The sequence below is a fragment of the Pieris brassicae genome, chromosome 13 (genome assembly GCF_905147105.1).
Source record: "Pieris brassicae chromosome 13, ilPieBrab1.1, whole genome shotgun sequence".
Lineage (NCBI taxonomy): Eukaryota > Metazoa > Arthropoda > Insecta > Lepidoptera > Pieridae > Pieris > Pieris brassicae.
In genome coordinates this window covers 1371370-1393175 of record NC_059677.1, presented here as the reverse complement: position 1 = coordinate 1393175, position 21806 = coordinate 1371370, and the positions used below count along the sequence as shown (strand labels likewise).

Here is a 21806-nt window from a genome sequence, read left to right as displayed (position 1 = left end):
CAATCAATGAAAAATACCATAAATTGGACTTCGACTTGCTTCCATCGTTTAATCCAGATTTGGCCCCAACGACTATTTCCTGTTCTGAGACCTCGCTGGACACAAATCAATACAAATCGTACTATAAAATGGTATCGAAAAATTGTCGTATAATCGTCGTATCGAAGGCAACTAAATTCAAAGAAAAAAATTCTATGTTCGCCTCCGAACTTATAAAAAATATGGATGGATGGATAGACTATCAGTTTACATCGTGCTAGCTTGTATTGTTACTTGAATACAAGAGACTAATATCACTATTAAAATCATGAAATCTGATTAAGTCGAAGCACTAAAAGTTAAGACAAACAAGCTATAATATAATTACTAGCTAAGCTATTGTCTTACGTTTGTTTGTTATGTAATCTGTGCAAATAGCATTACAATGCACAGATGTCTAAATTTATCATTTCATTTATTTATTAAACAACAGATGGCGCTGTGCGTATATAGAACGTGATAACAAAACGAAGTTATATATATACATTTTTAGAATTTAATAAATATTAAAATAATATAAAAATAATATAAATAATATAAAATATAAATATATTGACTAGCTCAAACATGGCCCAATGGATGAAGTTGGCGTCCACACGCCACTTCGACAAGGCTAAACACCATGCCAATCCGCTGGTGTGTAAAGCATCTATTTCTACCCCTTCCTGACAAAAAAGGCTCGTAGGAGGCCTTGACATACACTAACGGATCCGGACGATCCAATTACCGTAGCTAACAATAAATTAAAAGCCGCCCGCGCGGCCAATAATAATAAAAATAGCCAAACACAGATTAGGGTAAAAAACCGCCTTCACCGGGAAAAGCCTCGCTTTTACTGCGTATTGCTCACTCCAGTGAGCTTCCGTCCTGTCCTTCAGGCGGTTGACCACCCCGCGACGGCCCAAGCCGAAATTCGAGTCACACAGGACTAGTCACGGGAAAACAACGCCCATTAAGGCCGAGATAGGCTTACCAAAACAGGCAGAGCTGAGCTGTAAAAGCCCTTAAGGCCAACAGCGAGATTCCGTTAAAAAAATATTGACAGCGTCCAGCGCCCATGTCCATTTTAAACTCCCGCGCTGCAACGCTGGAGACGTGCACGGCTGCAGACTGCCCCAGTGGGCGAGTAGTCAGTAATTTGTTACTATAGCGTATACGTATAGCTCGCCCCGTACCGCTTTGTATCAGCAGTGCGAACACGGAAGCACCACGCGAAGGTGGAAGGGGTATGCTTCGAATAAGCCAAGTTCTTATATCACGCCTCTCGAGGGTGTGTCCAGCAAAAACTACACTGGGTCTATGTTGGACTTTCGCCCCATTTACCGATCGACAACACACGCATGAGTCTTCAATGTAAATTCAGCTGCAATGAAGCCTAGAAACCTACAAGAAGAAAATGAACCATTCCCTTAAAGGCCGGCAACATTTGAGCCACTTGACGTTGTAGGTGTATATGGGCAGTTTTTTTTAAGACGCTCACATTGAAAGGGGGCTCGCAAGTGCGTTGACGGAATTTTAAGAGTTGGTGGACTGGTATTTAAGTGCCCCATTAAACATGATGATATTCTTGGGTTATTTTTGATAGTTTAGTTTTATTTGACGCGACGATTCGTAATGACTCATAACATTTTCTACAATAACAATCCAATTAATTTGCCAATTGTTCATTTTATTTAAACAATTGTTCAATTAGAACAATTTTGCACTTGTATTTAGTCACGGTTTTGTACAAATAAACAAAATTTTATAAATTGAATAAAAATTAAAATTCAAGTAGTTCCTTTAATATAAAATAATAATAATAATAAATCCATGGCGTTAGGTCTTTTAAGTGTGGACCTCAAATTCCTGTATCTGTTTCATGATCGTTTGTGAATACAATAGGCATGTAGGTGATCAGCCTTCTGTGCCTGACGCACGCCGTCGACTTTTTGGGTCTAAGGCGAGCCCGGTTTCCTTCACCGTCGGAACTAATGTTAAATGCGCACATAGTCCATTGGTGCACAGCCGGGGCTCGAACCTACGACCTCACAGATGAGAGTCGCACGCTGAAACCACTAGGCCAACACTGCTCAGTTCTGTCTGATTCCTTTAATATAACATTAATGAAATTGTATTTCGGTTTTTGTTATATATAAAGGTAATATCCAGTATAAACTTTTGTTTTATGTTTATGATAATGGTTTAATATTATAAGTTTATAGTAAATAGTATTCCTAATCACGTAGGTCCCAAATGGCTGACCAAAGAACTGTCTATGTGCGTATTTAACGTTCACACCAAAGTCGTCGTCGAAGTAGAGCGGCACCAAGATCAGTCATTATGCATATGATTTCATCTTTGTTTGAATTAAAAACAATAAATATATATTGATCCTTCACCATTCCAATGATTGACTCTAAAAACACAATACAATATGTTTCCTTGATACAAAAAAAAACACAAAGTCACCTCTAGCTTCTAATTAATTTCGTTTTTATGCAATGCAAGTATTATGGAGCCAAACAATAATTGAATTACAGCACAGAAGTTTGGCCGAGAGCTGTTACTAACGATTTTATAATATACTAGTGGACCCAACAGACGTTGTCCTGTCTTAACTATGCATAATGATTTAGAATTGGTTTAATTAACTCAAAATGCTTTATGATAAACACAATATTTTTTTGTTTTTATGGCGCGTATATAAATAGTTTTGTTGGTATTCCCGGGCGACATATGGCCATGTGAAAAACATGGATTTTCAAGATTAATGCCACAAACAATTAGCGACTAAAATTATTATATATTCTATGTATTTTATCAATATAATAACTCCGATCGAAGCATTTGTTTTAAACGACATTCATTTACATCCTCTTTGGCGATATTTTCAGCACGCATTCTGTCAATGTTATGTCAAACGCCATAAGGTTACATCAAAAAAGTTTGGATTATAAAGGCGCTATGCACTGAAAAATAAATTTCCATCGTAACAAAAGTATTCTTAAATTTTCTTATTTTTTTCTTTCATAAGAACCTTCTCCTGCCAATAACAAACACAATAAAAAAATTATTAGCGAAATCAGTCCAGCCGTAAGCAATTGGCGCTTCAATTTTGTTACGCAAACCACTACGTTTGTTTCACTAGTCACTAGAGCTAACGCTCTTAAAATATATAAAAACTATTATATACATTTGTGTCATCAAAGATTACAATATTTGATTAATAACTTTAAGTTAACATCATCATTTCTTCGGTCAGTAGCTTATATCTGAGCGTGGTGGTCAGCAAGCAGCCATTCGTATAACAGTGTATAGCTTTGATGACTCCACTTGATCGGTCCATCTGGTTGGTGAACCTCATGAGCTTTTGCCGTCTCTGTGCCCAATTTACTCCAGGTTCTCATCATCTCTGCGCTTTGAAATACATATACGGAAATGCTTTATAGTTTTGTATACCGAGCTTTAGAATAATAAGCTCTCTCAAATAATACTCGTAAAACAAATTCATAAAAGCTCTGAACCGGAAGCTACGTATGCAAAACTTTTCGTATTCGATATCATTTCGTCTCTTTCTAACAAATTGTGTTCAAACTGTGATGAAAAGGGACAGCACCATATTTAGTGAACTGATTCGAAAAACTTTTTTGAACAGTACATATATGGATCCACTAGGCATAATACAGAAGTGTATCGAGGGAGCGGTCTGGGGTTGACTGTAGACTGTAACTTTCGTGCTGGGGTCTCGATTTCCAGCAGCCCGGAACCGCAGGTCTTGATTGAGGTATGTCGGATATAAACCTGGATCTCTTGGGTTGAATGCCCCCCGAGGGCCCATCTTAAGGGCGCGTGAAGGGCTGAGGTGTTTTTAGTGGGTCGGGTCTCGCTACCCCTCTGAATAGCAGAGGGATTTGAGTCTAGACCCAGCCCCACAGTTCCCGCGTCAAGCTCGATGCCCTTGGCGCGGGCCTGCGCAAGCGCATTTTCACCTCATACAAAAAAAAGGCCGTGTCCATAGTTTTTTAGCGGATTGCGTATCGCAATAGCATAGGGCTTTGAGTGTAGATCCAGCCCGAACGTCCCCGCGTCATGTCCGACGCCTATGAGAGACTTTTAACTTTCACTTCATAAAAATGGAGGGTTTGGGTCGAAAACGTAACGATTTGACATACCGGCGTCACAGTTCGTGCTGTCTCTTTATGATCTCACACTGACAGTGTGAATTAAGTTCAAAACGATTTGTTCAGAAGTCTGAACGCCTGGTAGTTTGACCAATCTATTTCGTGTCATTCCAGAGAAGCTATGTTTATATTCGGTCCGTCACACGTCAACGCAACTTCCTGCTGTGGCTTCCTTTTAGATCAGGTGATAAATAGAAAAAAATAAATCGTATTCCAATTTTATATTACTTCGCTTCTGGTCGAAACGTTTGGGTCGGTTTCAAGTAGATATATAGAATTGGTCTTTCAAAGACAAAAACTGGTGTATTGTTTTTGGTATTACAGAGATTGTTAGGCCTGGCCGTAAACTTTCAAAAGATTTTTTTTTAGTAATCTGTGAATATTTATATGGTATAAATATGTAATGTAACAAAAACATTTTGTAGTATATTATTAGACTTCAAAACTAATTTAGGTTTTTAGCCAATTTGGAAGTGCGAAAATTTATTTTGTGCAACAGACTGCTTCTAGCCCTGGGTTTTTCAAACATCGCTGACCTTCGCCGTCGCACATATCTCCTAGGTACAAAGACAACGAGTTCTTGAAGACCACTGGTTGGTCTCGTGTGCCAGTGAAATGTCTGTACACCACTGGATTTGAGAGCGTTTAAGTATTACGTCACGCAATTTTCGGAGATTCTTGCCCCCCCCCCCCCTGTATCGTATCGTTTTCTGTATCTATTAGTCAAACGTTTCGTGGCCACCCCCAGTGGCTTTTTACACCTAAAACTTACCATTATGTTTAGTGAAGTACTGGAAAGTCGAAAATAATATTATCAATAACGCGTAATTCAATCCCCGCCCCGCATCGTAACGTTTTACAAGAGGACCCCCCCCCCCCCCAAATTAGTTACGTAATACTTGAACGCTCCCTTTTATGGGTCTGTGACACGGGCAGTACCTAGTCTTTATAAGTCTTATTCTTTCTCAAGGCTATATAAATAAAAGCGTAAACAATTAATTATATTTTTAAAAAGGATGCGGGCCTCTCAATCTCCCCTTTGCTGGTACCCCTTTCTACAATTCCCAAACTGCGTAGGCATATTTTTTGGAGTAAAACATTCTGAACGACAAAGCTAAGGTAATGATATTATCAATTCCCACAGGTCAATGAGAGAGAAGAGATGGAAGAATTACAGAGAACTGCGAAATCACCATACCACCATCAAATAATTAATAACAAATTTGTTTTTCACGCCTTTTTCCCGAAGGGGTAGGCCCACCACTGATCTCCCACGGCCCTGACATACCTCTCTCGCTTCATCCACTTTCATGACATTGACCATGCATGCTCGTTATTTGTACTTTTAACTTGCCCTTCTCTAGAACATCCTGGATTTGGTCTATATGTAAAACGGGGTGGTCAATCGTCTGAAGAGCAGGATGAAAACTCACTGAAGAGCGAAGGCCCACAACTTCTCTGATGAAAGCGGCTTTTTACCCTAGTCTGGTTTTGATGTGACCATCATTCGCTTGTCTAAGACCCAAAATATCGACCTCGCTGATCACCTACTTGCCTATTATAATGAGAAATACAGAATTCTGAGGCCCAGACCTAAACAGGTTGTAGAAAGTAAGGCTTAGCTGGAGCGCGTTTTAGAGTATGACGTCATCAGCCATATCCTCTTCTATGAAGTGCCCATGTTCTCTAGCATAATTGTAGAGGAAGGTTGGTGACCAGTTTCTCCGAAATAGGATTAGGTAGGTAAGAAATCCTCCGTTACCTAACCTAAACACTGACAGACTCGAAGGCCCCACTGGGTAAGATGGAGTTCATTTTTTTAAAATTGAATCTCGCTGTTGGCCTTAAGAGTCTTTACAGCTCAGCTCGGCCTGAATGGCGTGTTATCCCCCGGCAAAGGCGACTCCTGTGAGACTCGAACCTCGGCTTGCGCCGTCGCAAGGGCTACGATCATAAAATTGTAGGTAGGTTATATGCTTATATAGGTATATATGCTTAGTTGAAAATACTTCGTTACCGCGTTTTAACGTATGACGTCATCGCAGATTTGCTAGATTATCGCGATGTATAAAGAACGCGTAAAACATAACAGAAAAAACCTTGGTTTTAGTATAGGTATCAGTATAGTACACCCTATGCTTAAGTTAGGGGGCCCTTTGTTTTGTCAAGGACTCACGTGTGTGACGACAAATTTGCGGAACGAGTGATGTAAAATCGTATTATTTTGCGTGAATTCCTTTTACTATATTGTACTGAAGAGAACTAAACCTTTTGAGTTAATTAGTGTAGTGAATAAGTGCAAGCGCGGAACACACGAACATAGTGTCAAAGCTTTACATAACACTACCACTGTTAATGAATAATAATAATTATAAGTTTATAATAATAATACATACACTTCAATCCGTTTAAAAAGTGTTTTCTTAACACAAAATATATTAAGTATCCCGCTCGATGTGAGTTCAAATATACTACTCTTATGTAATATATAACTGCCTTTTACATAAACGGTAATTTAAAAACTTAGCTTTCTTTTGTGTGGACCAAGGCTAGTTGCTAAACCATAACTGATTCGTGTTAATTTGGTAAAGTTTTAATTGGATTTGAATTATGAAATATCAAGGCTACATGGAACAATTATAAACACTTTTGAAAACGTCAAAAAAATATATTGAAAATTGAATTGTTGAAGTGAAACTTCTTTAACGGCCTTGGAAAAACAATTACTGTCACATCTTTGGGTTACGCGTCAATTTTTCCGTTACACGCCATACTTTTCTTGTCCCTACCACGGTTGATTCGAAGACATTAATAACAAAAAAATATAATAACGATAACAATGATAGTGATAATTCTATTACAATTAATGAAATTCTGTAATAATCTTAGTAGTAATAACGTTAAATGACATAATTGTATTATTTGTATTCATGTCTCTGATAATAGTATTTTGTTAAACTTTATCTTATTTAACCAATTTATGTAAACTTGCATATAATAGATCATTTTTCGAAAAATAAGGTCATAAAGAAGTTTGACTTCTTACGTGTGTACAACTAGTACGCTCACAGCTTTTTGTTTACAATAAATATACAGTATTTACAATATTCTTAACCTACATAGTAATTAGAACAATAATAAAAAATAAACACAGTGGCAGTGTATCATTAATGCTAGAAGCACTTCATTGCTGTATTGCGACCACCAGCTCTGGAGTCACCGGTAATATCTACCAGGTGTCAACTTAAATCTTTAATTAGCGACTGTGCACTTGAACCTCACGACCCAAGAGTCTACTCCAAAGGGAACAAAATCGAAGGTGGTGGAAAGATTCCTATATTTGAGCCGTTTATTATTTTCCGCCAGCTCTGCGGCCCAGCTTTTTTTGGGAGAGAGATGAGACGCGCCAAACGTGTCCACACAAGTTTCATCCCGTACGAAAGCCCGTCCTATCTTCCAAGGGATCAATGATATACCATCCGGCCGCCAACAGTATTAAAATATTTAACACATAATTATTATACCTTAACAGTTACTAATGCGATAGAACTACACAATAATACCTACAATTAAAAACATAATATATATATACCTACCTAAACTTTATAACTAATTATAAATAATTGTGAACTCAGTCCACAAACAATGTATATCTTGTTAGCAATTAGTTTTATTATTTGTAATGCTCGCGTGACTCAGCACATCCAAAAGTTGTCACTTCCGCCTAAGATTCTTGCTTGGCACCAGACCCAGTCTCTCCCAATACATCCATATCATGAACCCGAACCTTTAGTACACTGACAAAGCAACCTCTTTTCCAGTGGCATAAGAGCAGCAGGCAGGGCTGGCAAAATGCCACGGACCCAAGAGGCCGCGAGCTCATAAAATTGTTATTTTATTTTATTGTAAATGTATGCAGTTTTGCTTACGTTTTCTTCAGCAAAAAGCTGGCGAATAGATGGAGAATTATGTTCTATCGATGAATGCAATACGCATTAGGCCAGGGTGGGGGTTACAGACCATTCCCCCTTGCCTAAGAGAGGAGTCATTGTGGTATGAGTGGGACATAACGTGTAATTGTAACGCTGAAAATCTCGAAGTTTATTTTAAAAAAAACTGAGTACAACGCGACGATTTCTACTGATAGGGCCCCATCAAAAGATATTGCCAGTGCCCCCAGGTGGTATACTTAAGCCACTGCTCTGTTCTCAGGCGTAGGCCCCCGTTGGAAAGTTCGGTCACTGTGGTAAATAGTTAAAGCGACATCTACAATCTCCTAGCGGCCAGTTTTTTTGCCAGTTCTTCTTGTCCGGTCTACCACCTTGACTAACTAACTGCTAGTAAATGTAAATTTAGAATCAATTTAATATATTTTCTGTTGTGATAAGTGTACTTGGTTATCTATATGAATAAAGTTATTTTGAGATTGAGTTTTGTAACCAAAGACAATAAAAACAAAATAATTTTACGTAAACATATGTTCGTGTCATACGTCATAAGTCAAAACTTGACGTATTTTGTTCCGAAATTGCATAATCATAATTGTATTTGCTGTCATTAGACAAACGATGTCTTGATAACTAATGTTCCGTCAAGCTTTACGTTATCTTTGTCGATATAGTAATTACTGTCATTAATATTTGACATTGTATCAAGGAAAAATATTTCTTCGAGAATTTTCTGTAAAATACTTAAGACCACGATTATGATGTACAGCCTCTTAGAAGGCGAATAATAATTGTTTGTATGCCATCAACATGCCACAGATATTGTAATGACTGGGTGACATGTCATTACTCTATTATCTTTGAACAAAAACGTATAATCCATTGAAGTTATTAGAAATCGGATAGTGTGAAACTTAAGTAGTCTTTTAGTTAATTTTAACTAATTAATTGCATAAATATTGTTTAACCACCAATAACACCCTTTATTATTGTTGGGCAATCAATGTACAGAGCGCCAGGGCATATTCTTGAATTGCAATAATGCAATGGAATCCTTCTCACTAAAACCCTACAGCCCCATGAGCTCGCTTTGAGAGCCAAGTTAACAGTTTCCCTTTGTAGGTGTTATGTGTCAAAACTGTCTAGTATCCAGTCCCATCCTAGCTATCCCAGCTGGACACATATTTTTATAATATTTTAGAGATAATTTATTTTACTTGGGTATATGTTACCATTGTACAGAGATAATATTTTTTGAATTATTTGTCTTCTAACTACAAAAAGAAAGCTTTCCTCTATATAATATTACAGATTAATATTCGTATTCAACGAAGAGTGATTTGAACCGTCGACGACCAATCAGTTTCTGTGCGGATCCCTTGGTGTTGGCGATGAGGTCTCTCTGCATCTTCTACCGCATTTACCATGTGGAGTGTTTAGAAGAGTTGTTCTGTCTAATAACTGCAGCTTCATTATCGGACGTCAAGGCAAAACACAAAATACCATCCGTATCACCTCGAAGTCCGTCGTTTCACATCTGAGCGTTTTTTAAGGCAGTTTTTGCTACGCACCACCACTATGTGGAATCAGCTGCCCAGTGATGTTTTTCTGAACAAATTCGACTAAGAAAAGAGCGTACCATCTTGAAAGGCCGGCAACGCTTTTGCGAGCCTTCTGGCAATGCGAGTGTCCAGGGCGGCGGTATCGCTTCACATCAGGTGAGCCTCTTGCCACCGTTTGCCTCCATTAAATAAAAAAGATTATAAAATAAATAATAATATATACGCTATAAAACTAAAAAACATAACCCTGCGAATTCGACTTGCAAACTTTACCTGTTAAAATCCAATATTTTTTTATATACTCGCCCGCCGTGGACATACAGTCTCACTACCAGAGGTATCGCGAGTGCGTTGCCAGCCTTTTAAAAAGTGGTACGCTCTTTTGAAGGACCCTAAGTCTAATTGATTCGGAAATACTTCAGTGGATATATGTAATTCATGGCTTACATTTATAAAGGTTCTTATATCGGCTCTGGGAGGCGAAGTATCCGATATACTATACATACAAAGTAGCAGTGTTAGCTTAGAGACTTTGTTTCTATGTGCGTTAACTCGAAAGCTGAACGGCGTGTTCGTTTGTTTTATATGAAATCGTAAATATAATATATAATTTGTCGCCGTCAATTATGATTATTGACGGCGACAAAATAATATTCACAGAGCTCCATGTATGCTTTGACCTTAACACGTAAACATACAAATTGTATTTTAACTTCAATAATAATATAACCCACTCCAAAATACAACAATATACCTTATTAATATTGACAGATTACAATTACACAGATTGCTAATAAGTTTTCTTTATCTAACAAACGGACAGGAGGATGTCAAGTGATACCTAAGTCAACATACTTCAGTGGGCTGCTGGTTGATGCGGGTGGAATTTCGTTTTCTTGATGGAACTCAGCTGCTGGTATTAGTCCGAACAACTCCACTATCCATGGCGAACGCGGGAGATGATGCAGAAAGACCATACATTTCTACGTGGTTTATTCTTTGATAGTCTAATTGAATTGAATCTATATGTATCAGCTCTTGTCAAATATGCAATTACAAAGAAAGAAATAACTGTATATCAATGATGCTAACTTGGGAGTATTCCCTTGATTTAGGTGAAATTAAGATGTCTTCGGGATGTTTATGTACATTTATTTTCTATATACAAGATTTTGTTCTTATCGTTTTCAACGTATATACGTCAATTGGTTGTTGGTATTAATGTTGAGGTCCAAATTAAATCTACAAAATGTATATCAAGTCTAGAACCATACCAAGAAACTAAACCAAGCGTGGCTATAAATATCAAAAGGCTATAATTATACTCCAAAATCAAAATTTTATATTACATAGTCTATGGGTATATTAATATACATCATGAAATGTTGTTATTAACTATTGGATTTGCTTTTGAGTAAAAAAGTTTTAGAGTACAACAAACTGACTTTTATTATGTCACAGAGCAGAGAGTGAGGTTGCCAACTGTCATAGAAAGGCGCCAAGATTTCCATAGAGAATAGAGTATAGACAACTTATATTTTAACAGTTAGATTAAAATACCGCAATGCATGCAGAGCAGTGTTGGCCTAGTAGCTTCAGCGTGCGACTCTCATCCCTGAGATCGTAGGTTCCATTAGCGACTGTGCACCAACGGACTTTCTGGTGTACATTGGTTCGAACGGTGAAGGAAAATATCGTGAGGAAACCGGCTTGCCTTAGACCCAAAAAGTTGACGGCATGCGTCAGGCACAGAAGGCACAAATGATCATGAAACACATAGAAATCTAAGGCCCAGATGTAAAAAGGTTATAGCGCCATTGATTTATTTTATTTTTATACATTAGAATAACACTGTGGTTTATACAATAGACAGATTAAAGGCATTTGATCCTAGGGGATCATTCTATAGAAGTATCTTGCCCATACGGTATGTTGCATACAAACAGTTTTTAGACACAAATACCTCATGAACCACAGATAGATTGATTAATTGATTTCCTGTAGAAGGCTGTAATTTCGACAATTTATATTCATACAGCGTACGTTTTGTAGGCAGGGTGGGCCAATTTGTTATACTAACAAAAACAAAGACAAACCAAGCGCTTTATTAATTTTATTTAAAATACAATAAATCAATGCCGCTACAACCTTTTAGGTCTGGGCCTCAGATTTCTGAATCTGTCTCATTTGTAAATTGAATAGGTAAGTAGGTGATCAGCCTTCTGTGCCTGACGCTCGACTTTTTGGGGTCTAAGACAAGCCGGTTTCCTTACGATGTTTTCCTTCACCGTTTGAGCGAATGTTAAATGCGCACATAGAAAGAAAATCCATTGGTGCACAGCCGGGGATCGAACCTACGACCTCAGGGGTGAGAGTCACACGCTGAAGCTGGTAGCCAACACTGCTCATCAAGTTTATTTAACACTAGCAATACCGAGCGGTTTCAAAGCGTAAATACCGATATCCTGGTAGTGCAAACTCTACTAAGTCGGGAAATTTTATTTTTGTTATTATAATAGTTTTATTTCATGATATAATCAATACAAATTCTTAAAAGGCCGGCAACGCACTCGCGAGCCCTCTGGCATTGAGAGTGTCCATGGGCGGCGGTATCACTTAACATCAGGTGAGCCTCCTGCCCGTTTGCCCCCTATTTTATATAAAAAAAAGCATAGATTTTACTCTACAACGAATATATATGTAATATTTTTTTAATAAATTAAAACTTCGTTTAGTGTTTTCTGGCAGCAAAATAATTCCATGTTTTGTAGTCTAAATCGGGATAGGCCAATCGGTACAATTGCCCATAGATAAAACATTATTTTTGTAGGTATCGATACGTTCTATAATACCTACTTTTTTTTTGTTCTATCTTCAATAGTTTCTACAGCGCACGCGTGTGTGTTTTATGTGGATTATGTTTCACACATTTATTATTGCATTTTTATTGCAATCCCTATATTTTTTTGAAAATGTAATATAGCCAATGCCAGTCAGTGAAGATGCAGCTACCTAACGGTGAAAGAATTTCTAGAAATCGGTCTAGTAGTTTTTGTGTGTAATCACAAACATCAAGAGCGTTTCCTCTTTATAATATTAGTGTAGATTAAAGATTGGCAGATATTCGGGCTTTAGCTAACTTCAATACAATTTATGAAGATGTAGACATTTTCTACATTACCAAAGACGGTAAGGAAATATTTCAAGAAGTGGGAAGCCCTAGTTTGGCTTTAGACCAATTTAGCAGTAGAAAAATTTTCTTTTTTATGTAGTCTGTTTAATGTTCAATTTCAGTTTTCTTTTATACATTTATGTACTTAATTGACAAATGTTTTCCGTTTCGTATATCTTATTTATCAATGTAATCGGTTTTGGCTTTGTATATTGTGTAAATGTTTTTTTGTAATATGTATGTTTAGCTGTAAGGTTACTTATAAATAAATATTATGAAATGGAAAGACTTGTTATTTCATTTTATTTTTTTAATTTCGTCTACAGTCTATGTTATAGTATAGACACAGACAAAGAAAAGAGACACAGAGAGTAATTGTCATGTTTCTTGTCTACAGATTATCTCAAACATATCCGATCCGCGTTGACAGTTGACATACGTCTCTGTATGGTCAATGACAATAGAACGCAACGCTAAACGTGTTTCCTAGGTGTAAGACGCCAGACGAAACGTGGCGTTAATTGTGATTGGCCAATTTTATTGTTGCGTGTGAAGATGCTGTTAATCAATCACAATCGAACGCCGTGGTTCTCCCTAGGAGATCGCGCTTCTAAACAATGACTTGATGCTTTGATATTGTCAGGTTTTTCAACCAAGACGTGCGTCTGCTGCCAGGACTCCTTTTACCTTCCACTTTGGCACCTGTCCGTGGACATTAGTCCATGATATCTCAAGTAGTCCCACAACATATATCCAATTATAAACTATGATATAGCACCATAAATATAAAATTCCCACGCTCAAGGTCGTGTTATTGTACAAATAGTAATTACGATAACCGTCCACTTCCGAAACACATTCAAAGTAGTTAATATTTCCATATAATTACAAAGACCGCGATTTGCACTTGACAGTTATCATAAAGTCGAAATGACATATGTCATCGTGTATCTTTCCTGCTGTCCATATGTCAAAGCAAATGGGCCTGTCAAAAACAGAGACTAAATTGCGCAATTTCCAAAAAATACGGCCAAGAAATCCCGAATAGCCAGCAAATCAAGCGACGCATGTAGACACACTTGGAAGATATTTCAATTATAGCCCCAAGAAAGCGGAAGCGTGACAGTCCCAAGTAAACCTGGCCTACAGTTGCATATGAGGCAGAGAGAGCCGGAAAGGCTTGGAGCTAGGTGAAATACCATGCTTAAGACCGAACGCGATGGAGACACTATGGACCACCTCATAAAGCCACAAATTCATAGGTTAGGAAATTGGCACATGGGCACAAGGGCACACAGATAAAGACAAACTCATATTACGACAGGTATGACCTGGTCACGTGACAAAGCGTCGGCTAATATAATTCCCATAGAGTTAGTTCAGGATAATCGAAAATGTAATTTTGTCTCGGCCCAAGGCGATCCTGCCGGTTATACTTATTTAAAACTAAGAAATCTTTGCAACCATCATGGCTAAAAATAACCAAGTAATTCAACTACCATTTTAGGTCTACCATTCAGAATAATAAATCTAGCCGGCCCTCCTCACTAATTCAATAAATCAATTTCAAATATATGCAGCTGCTTATATTAAAACATTCAGCCATAAAAGGCTGTGCGCTTGAAAATGATATGTATTAGTTTTCAATAACTCTTGTTTAATTGGTAAATTATTCATTTTATTTGTAATTTATATTGTCTTAATTGAATAATGATGAATATGATGTGATATATTGTCTTAATTGAGCAGTGTTGGCCTAGTGGCTCCAGCGTGCGACTCTCAAGCCTGAGGTCGTAGGTTTGATCCCTGGCTGTGCATGGCAATGCATTGGCATTTTCTTTCCATGTGCGCATTTAACATTAGCTCGAACGCTGAAGGAAAACATCGTGAGGAAACCGGCTTGCCGTAGACCCAAAAAGTTGACGGCGTGCGTCAGGCACAGAAGGCTGAGCACCTACTTGACTATTCCACTAACAAATGATCATGAAACAGATACAGAAATCTGAGGCCCAGACCTAAAAAGGTTGTAGAGCCATTGAATATTATTATAATTGAATAATAATAACATACAATATATATATATATATATTGTACTCCATATACACATATGCTTGCTCGCGGTGCAATATAACCTTTTTCAACACAAATGTAATTAATTGAATTGCAATCATAGATTACAGAATTTAATGTCATTGGAAAATACCATTACAGTCTACCGATAAAAAATGTTTTTTTTTTATTTTAATACCAGACCAATGACAGTTTCGTAAGAATTTCAGCTAGCCTTTTGATATTTATTTATATCAAATTTATTATCAACAACAGACATATCGCGTGTCCTTTGTCAAAATAAATTGCTACTATAAAAAATAAGTCCATTTCCTGTATCGAAAAATATTAACTAATTCGACAACAATTTTTTGCTGTACCAGGCGAGTAGCAGCTTACGGGAGATTGTATGCGAGGCCGTAAACTGGTTTAAATTATGCTTTTGTTTTAAGTAATCAATCGATTAACGTTTAACCTTTCTGTGACCTTTAATGTTGTTATATTGTTAAGTATGCCTTTTTGGTAAAGTGAAAAATCCTTACATAGTGCTTGGTTTTATATTTCACAAATTGTGTATGTAAACAATGATGATAGATAATACTTTTTTATAGAAAAGGTGGCTCATCTAATATTAAGTGGCCATGGACACTAAACGCCTGAGGTCTCGCTAGTGCTGGCATTTTAAGAATTGTTACGATCTTTTCATGAAGGACGATAAATCGAGCTGGTTCTCCATAACGTTGCGCAGCAAAAACTGCCTTTTAACGCTTAGTTGTGGACGGATAGAATTTCATATTTTGCCTCAACGTTCGATGATGAAACTTCAAATAGAAGAACATTCGAAATTTCTAGAAAAAACTAAAGAACAATCTTGAGACTGCTCTTTCTTTGGTTATAAGGACTGAAGTAAATTGCAAGAGGCTGCGACACTCCTTCAAACAATGGCCCTTTCTTAAAAAACGCCTTTTGAGCTGCCTTAGCTTTATGAGCGCCTAGTACTATAGTCTGTAGTCTGAATTATTTCGTGCACTTTTATCCTGTCTCAAAATTAAACACCATTTATTTAAAACTTCGAAAGGACTAATATTGTTTTTATGAAAAGATTTAATTGTAAAACTAATTTACCGTTCATTGTTTACCTGTCTACCTGCTCAACAAAACAATTTTATCACGAGAGACTTTGTGATAGGCATTATCAGAAATATGCATGAATTTATTTACGGTAAAAATCTTTTTTTCTTCTATACTTAGGTATACGATAAAATATGTAATGGTATGCGCTACATTGTTATTATAATAACGGTCTTAATATCGTATCATAGGGAGTTAATATTATAAATACTGTTGGCCAATGACAATCACACGAAACTCGCTATAGTTCGAAACAAAATCTATTCTTGTCTTAAAAAGTAAGAATACTCATACAAGGGTATATATTTATATTGACCATTGTTTTTATGCATATGATATAAACTAAGCTATATAATAAGTAGACGAAATCGTGGTGGTAAACTGATAAGAAATTATGATTGTTGTTATTATATTTTAGTAATTACCAACGCATACTTGCTCACCAACCGTAAAAAGGCATGGTCAATATGAATACATATATAGTCTTATCTATTTAGAAATTCTACAACTGAAATTATATTTAACAATATACATTTACACTATAGATGTAATACATAATAGAAACAAAAATATGTAAACAAATATTTACAAAATAAAGTAATTATACTCACCTACCAAAATAAAACACGATTTTATCTGTGATTTTGAAAAATAAGTCTTTATAAATTATAAGTGTTTATTATGGTATCGATTTTAACCAGGAATGTTAATCATAAAAAAATACTTGAAGTTTTTGGCTTACAAGTTGTTCAACTTTCTACGTATACTTTATGTTTCCATCACATGAGTTTGTTTTTATTGTTTGCAAATAATTATAATCTAAGATTTAGAGCTTAACTTACTATGTGGGTAATCAAAATGATATCTAAACTTAAACGAAACTTACAACAATAAGCAAAACAAAAGGAATCTTACCGAAATTTTTGAATCAGCACATCTTTGGTGCTAACATAACAGCCGTTCCAAAACAATGCACAATACACTCTCACTAATTAATTATCAAACTTAAATTCGCGTGTTATTTTACGATCGTTTTATTGCGCGATGTTACACTACCTCACTTTTCGACTGCTCACAGCAGAGTGCTCGACCGAAAGAACTCGAAACACGGAATGATGATCGATGATTGGAGACTGAATGTGACGGAATGACACGAAAAATACTTGTTTATTTATAAAGCGCTGCAGCGCGTTTATAATTTAGCATTATAATTAATTAGTAGTTAATATATGCAGCATTGAAGCTGCTAATAAGAGTTGACGTTGCAACGCGCGATGTCTGAAAATTAAAAATGAAAGATAGGTATTGTTTTTGTACGAATTACAGATAATGTTTTAATCAAATGATGTATACATGTTAAAATCTGTAATAAAAACGTGAAAGTGCGTTTGTTTGGTTTTAAGAACGTTGAATTTTTAAATTATGGATTGTGATATAAGAATGTAAGCTCATTTTTGATGAATTTATGTTCTGTCAACAAAAACGCAAGGTATAACTTATTACTTAATAAATACATACTTAAGTCATAGCTCACTTCAATCTAATTATTATAACTGTTATATATTTATGATCGTCGTGTAATGTTTCGAAATTAGTATACACATATGTAATTATTGTCCATATCTATCACATTGTGTTTACGCTGTGATAAATACTATATATATATATATATATATATATATATATATATATATATATATATTATATAAATAATTACATATGTAAAAAAAATATTTTTAACTTGTATAGAATTCCTGGTTTTAGTTTATTTGTGTTTGTCGTTTATCAAATTTATGACGTTTTAAATCTAGTGTTGCTAGGTATGGCCATTAAAAAAATAAATCATTGGCGCTACAAACTTTTTAGGGCTAGGCCTCAGAATTCTGTATCTGTTTCATGATCGGTTATCTTATAGGCAAATAGGAATGAGCGAATGTTAAATGCTGACATAGAAAGTCCATCATAGTTGAAACCTAGGAACTCAGGGATGACTGACTCAGTCACACGCTGAACCCTGTAGTCCAACGGTGCTCTGCTTTCGTGTAAACATTTTTTTTTAATATTATGGCTATAGTGTGTGAACATATACAGCTCTCAAAAAGCATAAACAAAAAGGTTGAATACATCTTACCTTGGTCATTTTTGGTTATTTGTTATGAATGACAATTGACAACAATATCTCCCCGAAGCGTGTGAACGGATGTCAATTGTGAACCCGAAACGTGTTGTTTTAATCAGTGCCGGTCTTACCGTAATTACTGCATATACTGTATTTTTTAAATTAATAAACACAGTATATACTGAAATGTATATTTTTAAAATTTGTATACCTAACACTCTAACATGTTCATTTAGCATAAATAATCCTATTATTCATATTAAATGATACTACACAAATGGGTAAAAGTAACAACTTGTTAAAGAAATAAATAGCTAAAAAAGTGAAACTTTTTTATGTCCTTATTTTCGAAAAATGATCTACTATATGTTACTTTACAGAAATTGGTTAAATAGAGTTAAATTAGATAAAGTTTAACAAAAGGCTTTTATTATCATAGACATGAATACAAATAATACAATTATTTCATTTACCTTATTACTACTAAGATTGTTACAGAATTTCTTCAATTGTAATAGAATTATTACTATCATTATTATCTTTATTATATATTTTTATTATTAATGGCTTCGAGTCTCTTCGAATCCACCGTGTTAGGAATAAGAAAAATATGGCAAGATAACTACTCGAGAAAAATCAACCAATCGTGGGGCTTTTCAATAAAGTAGTTATTTACAAAACTCCGATAAACATTCATCAATTTAATCTACTCATAAGTATTCATAATTTAAGATACAATATATTTATTAACTTACATGATTTATAAGAAAACTCGTTTTGATTGTGAAAATCGCCGGATATTAATGTATAAAGAATTACAGACGAAGCGATTTCTGTGATTGGCTAGTGCATTCGCGGCAAATATTGAGGACAACCGTGAAGCCTATAATATAAGTGTTATTTATATTCTAATTATTTAATATATATAAATACCTACTATATTGATCGTGACGATGGCGCTGTTGGTAAATCAGTTGAAGTTTGTGTGTGCGCGCTGTGTACGATGCACAAACTTTCCCCCACTCCCTTGTTTAATGATCAAGAAGTTTGTCGGTATCTGTACTCAGTTGTCGACAAAGTTTTAAAGAATTACCCCTAAAACATGTGAAGAATCTACTGTATTATTTGTTATCTACTGATTTTGATCCTACTACAGTTAATTAAATAACATACAATTTGCGCATTAAGTCATATACAGTTCACATATTAATTAAAGTCATAACTTTCCTTAAAATTTTAAGATAATTAGGCGAAAGTGAAGTCACATTTCGTAACGTTTTGTGAATTTTAACTGTATGTGGGAATATGGTTAGAAAATGCGTCAATTGCAGTTAAATTTTGCGTTCATACGCACAACGTGCTTAGTTATAAAAATAAAGTAAATTTGCGACGATTAAATTAAATTCCTTGTCTATCTTTTTTTAACACACCATAAACTTAATTTGTCGGAAAGAGACAGAGTACTTTCATAAAATAAGGAAATTATTATATATATTACTTTTATCTATTAGAAGATAATAAGTCAAAAATCGATGAAACTATAATTGTTAACTTTTTTAATCATTACCAGAATCGGTTCAGAAAAACAGTTCAATACTTTGTACTAATAAAAACTTTTTGCACTAACCTCTTTAAAGACAATAGTTTTTAATTTTTCGTTGCCTTTGATTCGTATGAATAGACTAAGTTAAAAATAGATGAAGACAACGCAAAGCGTGTTGCCTCGCAACAGATGAATTGGAGGGAAGATATAATATCGTGAAATATATGGTGATCGTGTAATATTCAATTTTCGAATCGTTATGAATTTGCACAGAACATATTCTTTTATTATTTGATTATGATATAAGAACTCATTACAACCTCTTTTTAATGTTGATGTGGGCCAGTTAACATCAAAACATTGCAATGCCCTTTTGTTTATACCTCACGAAGAGCCGCGCCCTACACATATAGGGCTATCTTAGGCGTGGACTAGAAATTTCACGGGTCATTGAACTGGACAATGCACAATGCGACATTCTATGTCAACATTTTAACATTATATTTTATAACATACAGTGTTTAACCAGGAATTATTCCCGACAAAACGCACTGGGTCTAGTGACTCTGGAGCCCTGGAGGCCCTGCACTTAGAACTAATGGATTATTTTTTTATAGGGGGCGAAGGAGCCCATGGAATGCCCAAAAAGGGCTGTAATCGTGGCCCATTAAAGTGGATGCCTTTGAGGCAGGAGTGTACTCTCCTTTAAACAATTGCAAGTCATATCTTTTAGGAAAGACCACCGGGTCGATTCCACTCTTCGCTAATTCGCAAAAGAAAATGTCTTGCGAAGCGGACCGTGGACTTCCAGCCATCAATCTGACGTTCCTTTTCCTTTAATTTCCTTGACCAAATTAAATCATGACAGTTGGTAAGACATAAAAACCTTCCTCACAGTTCAAGAAATAAAAAAAATACTCCAATTGGTGGCTAGAAGTAGGTAGCCAAAACTAGAAGAGTTTCCAGCTCCAGCCGTCTGGAGCTGAGCAACATATTTTGCGATAGTACATGTCTACAATGATATATTCATTGATATATTATTTTATTTAATTATTAGTAAAATTACAGCTAACATACGTAATATAAAACAAAACACTTTTTAAACGGATTGAAGCTATGAATTATTATTATAAACTTATAATTACATAATTTTAAATTTAAAAGCTATGTTAACAAAAGACAATACTACAAAACACTTAGACAATACTAGAAAACATAGATGAACAATATTGTATATGAAACAGAAAACAAGTTAATGCACAAAATATATTAAAACAAATTTAAACTAAAGAAAACTGTAATTTAACATTTGAAACAGCAAATAATAATCAATATTTCATATGTCTTCCCGCCTCTTCAAATACTTCCTCACATCTTCTTTGATGAGGTGGATAAAAAAATAAAACCCAAAACATTGGCGAGTTATGCAGGTATTTCGAAGCACATGGAACAATTATGTGTATCGCATGAGGAGGAGGGATTTCAAGAGAAATTAACGACGGCAAATAGGCCCTACCTAACGGCTCATTAATAATTGCGTGTAAAAATTGCAAGTCTTGTTGACTCCACCAATTTTCTAATTAATATTATTATGTACATAAACACAGCTAGCAGCTTAATAAGCTGATCCGCGAGTATTTGGAGATTTGGAGAAACTATCCAACCTATTGTTAAAAGAGTTCAAAGAGGGTGCTGTAATTACACAGTCGGCCACTACTCGGTTTGGAAGAAAGTTATTTAGGGAATTTGTGTTATATTTAGTGGTCTTCAGTTTTAAAGAACTACCCTCAAATCTGTATATTCACTTAAAATAAAGAGCAAAGAGAGGATTTTATAGGTTTCAATGAGATTTCCTCTTAATCGCCTTCCTAAATTCCTTCCTAACTTCCTAAATCAGTATGTATTCCTAAGTGAGCTGATCATTTTCGTGGCTTTTCTTTGAACCCTTCAAGCATACTAATCCTTTACGAAATAAGGATCCCAAATGCTGTAGGCATACTCTAATAGTGGCCTAATGTAACATTTATAAATCTTTAGAGTGTTCTTGGGCATTTGAATGATTTTCTCACTAAATAGAGTAT

At 35.6% G+C, this 21806-nt stretch overlaps 1 protein-coding gene across 3 annotated transcripts in view; it reads right to left on the bottom strand.

Annotated features, from left to right (window-relative positions):
* Window positions 1–17167, bottom strand: part of LOC123717668 (GAS2-like protein 3) — a 95042-nt gene extending 77875 nt beyond the window's left edge. For all 3 annotated transcript variants that reach the window (XM_045673793.1, XM_045673790.1, XM_045673792.1), the window contains exon 1: window positions 16979–17167. The gene's annotated coding sequence lies outside the window, so the exon portion shown is untranslated. The remainder of the gene's footprint in view (window positions 1–16978) is intronic.
* Between the last annotated feature and the right edge of the window lie 4639 nt (window positions 17168–21806).